The 7,219-nt window shown below is 35.7% G+C and overlaps 1 long non-coding RNA gene across 1 annotated transcript; it reads right to left on the minus strand.

Moving 5' to 3' along the window:
• Positions 1-1,983: 1,983 nt before the first annotated feature.
• LOC124423790 lies at positions 1,984-5,661 on the minus strand. Its single transcript, XR_006942161.1, has 4 exons — positions 5,364-5,661; positions 3,704-3,957; positions 3,033-3,314; positions 1,984-2,946 (listed from the first exon to the last, which is right to left on the minus strand). It is a non-coding gene; the product is annotated as an uncharacterized LOC124423790 (long non-coding RNA).
• Positions 5,662-7,219: the final 1,558 nt, after the last annotated feature.

The raw sequence follows: 7,219 nt of genomic DNA on the forward strand, positions 1-7,219 counted from the left end.
TCATTTTTAGTCGTCGATCGTCGAACATCATTTTGTCTCTTTAGAAAGAAATTAATAGTTTAATGAGTTTCCTCCCGTTTGTTTTTTTACAATTTGAATGGCTAGAGATAGATCGTATTTCAAAAAAGTGGACATCGTATATTATGAGAAAAGAGAAAAGGATAGAGAGAATCCTGAAGTGTCGGACGATGGCACCTCTTAAGATGGCGTGACTTTGGTCCTATCGCATGGCAACCTCGTGGTGCATTATCGCCGCTTAATAATGCTACGTTCTAAGAAAAGGTCTTCAAGAATTATGTATTTTAAACGTCATGCATCCTGTATTCGTGGATCATCGGATATTTTACTATGCACGAGAGATTTCGCGGTTCTTGATAACTCCTCGGTTTTCTTTTTTCTTTCTTTTTTTTTTTTCAATTTACTATTTCGTTTGATGACCTTTTTTTGAAGGGTATTATAACATTTCTAACAAAAGTGTTGCACTTTTAAATTTCTTCGAACATTTGTTTCTTTTTCTTTATCCTACGAGAGACGAGATCCAAAGATCTCGAGACGTTTTCGATAATGATGATCGAAACGAACCGAGTGACTTCGCGAAATGATCGAGCACATTCCTGTGTTCCTGTACGTCGTTCATCGGCAATGGTGATGGCGAAGGTGGTAGTGGTGCAAGGAAGCCTTGGGTGGGGTGACCGTACTGTACAGTTAGGATTTCGAGGAGGCAAAGAGCGTAATGAGAGAAACGTGTTGCCCTCTGGCCCGTGCGAGCCAAGCCTCTCTTCTCTTTTTTCCCTTCCTCTCTCCTCGTCGAATGCATTCTCATCGAGAGACGAAATACTTTTTCGTATAGTTTATACATTTTTCTGGTTCGCAGAGAATTTGAAAAAAAAAGAAAGAAAGAAACATATCAGTTGTATGTAACATTGATGACCATTAAAAATAAAATTAATACAAATACATTTGCTCAATTAAGCGAATCATCTTTAATTATTTTAATTCTCTCTAAAACCTCTTCTACTGGTCCCTTCTTTCTGTCGTATACATTCCGATCTAGATACGAAATCCTTTTTCGTATTGTTTATTTCTTTTTCTTGTTCGTAAAAAAAACAACGAAAAATACGATACATCGGTCATAAATAAAATCGATATATGTTAAAAGTTAATTATATCCCTGGTAATTAGTAAACCATCCAATTATTCCGGTACCGTGCTAATTATATATGTATCTCTGATAAATAAGACGATGATAAGGTAAAGGATTTTCTACACCTTTCACATAGTATGTGCTTTTTAGTTAATTAGAAGGATAGTTTGAAACGGAGCCGTAAGTCGGACGAGTAAGTATAAGAAAGTCGAGAGGCGTTAGCCGTGTCGCAATTAGCGTAATGCAAACTTCTAATCTTCATGTTCTTCGCGAGTAGGTCGCATCGCGCAAGAAAGGTGGAACGTCACACCCTCGCAAGGACTCCTCTTATTATGACCGAAGACGCACCTTGTAAAAAGAGAAAAGTGTAGTCTACGTAGGACCGATAAAACGTAGGTCGTTTTAACAAGCGAGTTGCGCAAACTACGAGTATTGGTCAGCTATCGTTAGAAATCTCTCGTCGTAGCTAAGCTAATACGAGAGTCAATCCCACGCCTCGATGACCGACCAACTGGGGATCGTTCGTTTCTCCGTGACGAACGAGATGAGTCCGAGTAGTCGACTAATCGGAAACCGGATGAGATATTACGATATTAAACCGTAACTCGCTCTTTATTATCTATTCTTCGATCAAGAAAAGCTTCTCTATCTCTATCTTTCTCTCCATGATCATTATACAAAATTATTATACATTTAACATAACTCATTAGGATTTATAATGAATATTTACACTTTCACACTTCTTAACGAACATATTTATTGTTAATTATATTATTAAAAAGGAAAGAAAAAAAAACGTTTCGATATCAGACATTAACTTACTTATTTTCTAGGTGATTTTTATTTAAAATTAAATATTTCGAAGACCGAGCATCATTTGCTTGGTAAAAGAGGATGACAAAAATATTGAAAAATTTGTCCTACAGTTATTCGACTAAAATGTTGAAGTCCTCTATGCTGTCGGGGTAATTGCCAGTCGAGTTTCATATAGTTACATTCGGATTTACTTCCATGATGTTCCAACACTTCTTTCCATAGAACATTACAGGAGTGACGTGGATTCTCTGATGGTAGCAGGACTTTCAAATTGCTTCACCTCTTGACTCGGAAAAAGGCAATGCACAGCATTCCATACTTGCTCTTCTTCGAACAGCGCCATGTTCTTCTTAATAAAATTGAAATCTCGACGTCTCATAGTGCGTCTATGTAGACATATTTCTTATAGTTGAATAAATTTCAATAAAAATCGTACATCTATATCTAGCTAAGCAAGCCGTATGAAATTACGTTAATTATCCGCGTAGCGCGTTTTCTAATGAAAAAATTATTTCCATATGTTTATATTGATAACTTTTTTTTTTTATAACTAAGACAGTCATATGAAATTTAACAAATATCGTAGCGCATCGTGGCGACTACAGTGTGTAATGATAAAATCATTTAAACTTTATCTGATTATTTAATCGCCCTAAACGAGTTCTTTCAAAGTTAAAAGACCTAGTTAAATCGCTTTCTCCTATCCAAAAACGATAGGTTCATTCAAATATGTTAAAACTCTTAGACACATTTTCAAGATAATATTGACGAATACAGAAGGATAGCTCGTTTAATAACGTAGGATCAATTTTTTATACGATGCTCATTGAAAATTCAACAGAACAATTATATTCTTTCAATATATACTCGAAATTTATGTTCGAAGAAGACGTCTAACATCGACCGTCTTGTTTCTTTACGTGGGTAGAACGAGAATACAGTCTCCAAGGTAAGTGGCATGCCAGAGAGACGTCGATATCTTCGAGCTACGAAAGTAAAACCCGTATTCGCACGGTATTATCTCGTTCTTTCCTTCGAAAGCTAAAGTCTAAGAATATGGAGCAACACTAACCTGAGTTCTGCGTTTGAACAACGACAAACCATAGCGTATAGTATGAACTATCAGATAATACTTATATACCCATCCCTTCTTCCTAAAAAAAAGGGAATAAGAACGATAGTTTAAAAACGATGAAAATAAAGAACAACTTGAGATTCTGAACTATCTCTACTCTCCTCGTATTTCCCATTCCGGTTAGTGACCTTTATGTTATTACGGGACATGTGCTTTTCCATTTGCTCGGAGATTGAAGTTTCATTCGAGTTAAGATTACATATGTTAACTTCGCGAAATCTAAAAAGATAAAGACAAGAAATAAATTTTCGAAGATTAATATCATAGATTTTCCATAAATGTATTTCGTATAATTTATTAAATAATACCTTTGTCAAATAAATCACGAATTAATCCTTTTTCTTAGTAACGTCATTACTTATTACAAATCATTGAAAGTTTTTTGAACGATTCGATGAAATTTAAAAGAAAGATCGGTGTGAATAAAAATCAGTCGTTTCGAATTTTACTGCGTTATATTCCATGACGAATCTTTTTCAAAGTTTATGGAGGAAGAGAGAAAAAGAAAAAGAGAGAGAGAAAAAGAGAGAGCGAAAGAGAGAGAAAGAAAAAGAGAAAGAGATAGATGATTCTGATGAAGACGTCCCGGACTCTTCTCGTTTACGTACCACTGGAATAAGTGTAGGTAATTTGTTCAACTGGCTAGACCACTTGTTTTCTGGGGAGCACCGGTGCCGTTTAAAGATCCTTACGACGTACACATACATACGTACACGTAGTCACTTACGTGCTTGAATACACACATCTTTTCTCGCGTTCGTGCGGCCATTGATAACTTTCGCGGAAAAACAACACTACAGGAATCGTTGGAAGTTGTAATTCTTGGTGAAAATCGTCGTCGAACTAACGAAACCATGATTATCTGAAAAAAAATGTTCTTAGAATTAGTATAAATGATAGAAAATAGAAAGATATTAGAAGCATTTTAGAAAGACCGATTATCCTGAATGTTAATTGCGAAAGAAAGAATAATAAATATTCTTAGAACTGATACAAAGAAGAATATTACGGAAATAGATATTAGAGGAATTATTAAAAAAAAAAAAAAAATAAAGTAAAATAAAATAAAATAAAATAAAATAAAAAGAAAAGAAAAGAAAAGAAAAAAGGAAAGAACTTATCGTCAATGATGTTAATCGAAAAGTCGAATGGGCGGATCGATTTGATACAGATAAGAAGGTAACAACCTGGAACGAATAATTTTCAGTTTGATACGTACGATCGAATCGTAAAATTCGATCGGTTTAGAAATAGCTTTCTGAAATGATTCGAAGGTAGATTTCTACGATAGTAAAGCCGCGCTTTCACGCGATTCTATTCCTTTAGTCTCGTGCGTGTACAATGATAGATATCACTGAGTCTCTTCCATTGTAATGCGTGTAATGAGAATCGCAAATAGCTATACAATTTGATAAGCTTGTCAACCGGCGTTACGGTTCGTGGATTCTCGGATAGAATGGAATAGAAGGATTACGGTTATATTCCCTAAGGGCGAAGACTAGGAACGAATGGGGTACATGTTTGTGAACATGTTTCTTTTTTTCTTCTCGATGATTTCTTATTATAGTAAGTTCTTTTAACGAGCTTAACAGAGAAAGAAGGAAGGCGACGAGTGCGCTAAAGAAAGAGAGAGAGAGAGAGAGAGAGAGAGAGAGAGAGAGAGAGAGAGAGAAAGAGAGAGAGAGACAGAGAGAGACGAAGAGTCTTTCCGATTTCGAGGACGTACGATCGTGAGAAATGAGAAAGTTCTCGCATAATCGGAAAGGTCGACCGTCATCGAGATCGTCTCTTTTCAAGTTAGGTAGAAGTATACTTCAATGCGGATAGCTTCCGAGCAGACACCTGTCATGTTTCTCTTACTGAAGAGTCTCTCTCTCCCTCTCTCTCTCTCTCTCTGTCTCTTCCTCTTTCTCTCTCTCTCCTTCTTTCTTTTTGTCTGTCTCGTTTGTTTCAATCCAACATATTTCGCTTTCACTGGATCCGATAACAGTATTGATGCTCGTTATGAAATCAGTGCCACGGTTGAACGATCGATAAAATCGAGAAGAGATTTTTCACAGACATTATATCGACCTCATCGAGTCGCGAAATATCACGATCACGATCTCGATCTCGATGTCGATCCTCTCGATCTCAAGAGTTAGATGAGATTGGAGAAGCGTACAGTTCAGGCTGCACATAGAGAACGCGTATCGTGCTCGCACAACTTATCGTGCAATAAGAACATTCTAATCTCCATTCTAGCGGTACAAAGCGCGCGTTAATTACCGTGATTGATTTAAGTCTCCTCGTCGTAGACTTTAGAGCCTCGCCCGAACACGGCGAATAAGTGAGCAAGTAACCAAGCAAGCAAGAAGGCACAATATCGATCTCCTCGATCCCTTCATCGATCTTCGATCTTCGTCTTGCTAACTTCTGATCCTTGCTTATTTGTGTATGTTCACGACGAACGCTATACTCGATAGACGAGAAAAAAACGCGGAATTAATTCTTGAAGAAGAAGAAATCTTTCGATCTCGATGGGGATAATTATTTACGTATTTATATTATAATCATTTTTATACATTAAAATTATATTTTATATCGAATTATTATAACGAATTTTATTCTATCTTTAAAGCTTATCGAATATTATAGCACGTTCGTCAACTTCAAATAAATTCTGGGAAAATTTTACTTAGAAGAAAGATTCTCTATTTACCATTTTTATAAATATGGTATTACATAAAACTATTTATAAATGTTTGTGTAAGAAATAGATGTCGAAAACAAAACAAAATAAAACAAAAAATGAAAATTGGCATTTTTTTTATATGATTTTAATTAACAATTTTATGAGCTCAAAGAAAAAAATTTGCGAAAGATTATCGAAGAATTACGTTTTTAAATATTACAAGTACAAATTGAAATTAATACGTTACGTGCGTGCGTATTGATATAAAAGGAAAGAAAAAAAAAAAACAAGGAAAAGAAGGAAAAAAGATAATCGAGAGGATCTCAAAGGACGTTCTCTCCAGGAGAACACTCAAGATTCGACGAACCAAGCGACAGCGTCGAGATCGCTCTCGATCCCTCCTCTTATACGCGTGTGTATACACCTAACAGCGATATATCGAAGAACGGATCAAAAGAAACCGCGACGTTTACCGCGCGAATAGAACCAATCGCGACGACATCGATTTGCGTTTATTTCACTCTGTCCAATCGTATTGCCGTTTGATGTATACTAAGTCCTTTTTCTTTTTTTTTCTTTCTTTCTTTTAACTTCGTTGGAGCCGGATGTTCGTCACAGATGTGACTGTGAAGATCCTCGTCGACGACATTTCCGTTCTGAGATCTGTCACGATAGTAAACTCCACCCAACTAGATCCAGTTCGCATGAATGTTCTGTTAAAGTTACGAAGGAAGACTACAAATTCACATCGAGTTATCTTATTTTCTCTTTACTATCTCTATCTTTCTTTCTTTGCTCTTATTTTACGTCATTCTCTCTTTCTCTCTCTCTCTCTCTCTCTTTTTCTCTCTATCATTATTTCTTAGATTCATTTCGTATCTCTTTCTTTTCCTTAGGTTTACACGAATAATTCGATACGATATCGTATAATTGATATTACACTGTTGCTATCGTTAATAATTGTGACGTTCTCGTCCTTGAAATACTATACAAGTATTGATATGCACAAAGTCTATTGCAACGTAACATGCATAGATAATAGAGGACCATGCGAAGTAATCCATACATAGTAGGACTCGTTGAAACGTAATGAAAACGTGCCTAACTAATACTCGACTCTCGCTTCGAACTTACTTAACGTAATAATTTGATGGTTATGTCTGGAATCATGTAGTATTTGCTCCTTCCTCGCTTTTACGAATTTTTACGAAATTAACGATTACCTCATCAGCTCAACTATTGTTTATTCGTTCTCGAAAGTTAACCTATAGAACAGTATTTTTCTTTTTTTTTTTTTAAGATTTTTAAAAGTGATTCGAAATAATATCTAAAATGATCTAGACGATTGAATGAAAACAACGTTTGCACGTTGATTACTCGTGTTTCACGTTGCTAAAGGATGAATGTTAATTAACGTTTCTGATTACCTTGTAGCTCTCTTTCCCTCCAC

This window comes from Vespa crabro, chromosome 1 (assembly GCF_910589235.1).
Source record: "Vespa crabro chromosome 1, iyVesCrab1.2, whole genome shotgun sequence".
NCBI lineage: Eukaryota > Metazoa > Arthropoda > Insecta > Hymenoptera > Vespidae > Vespa > Vespa crabro.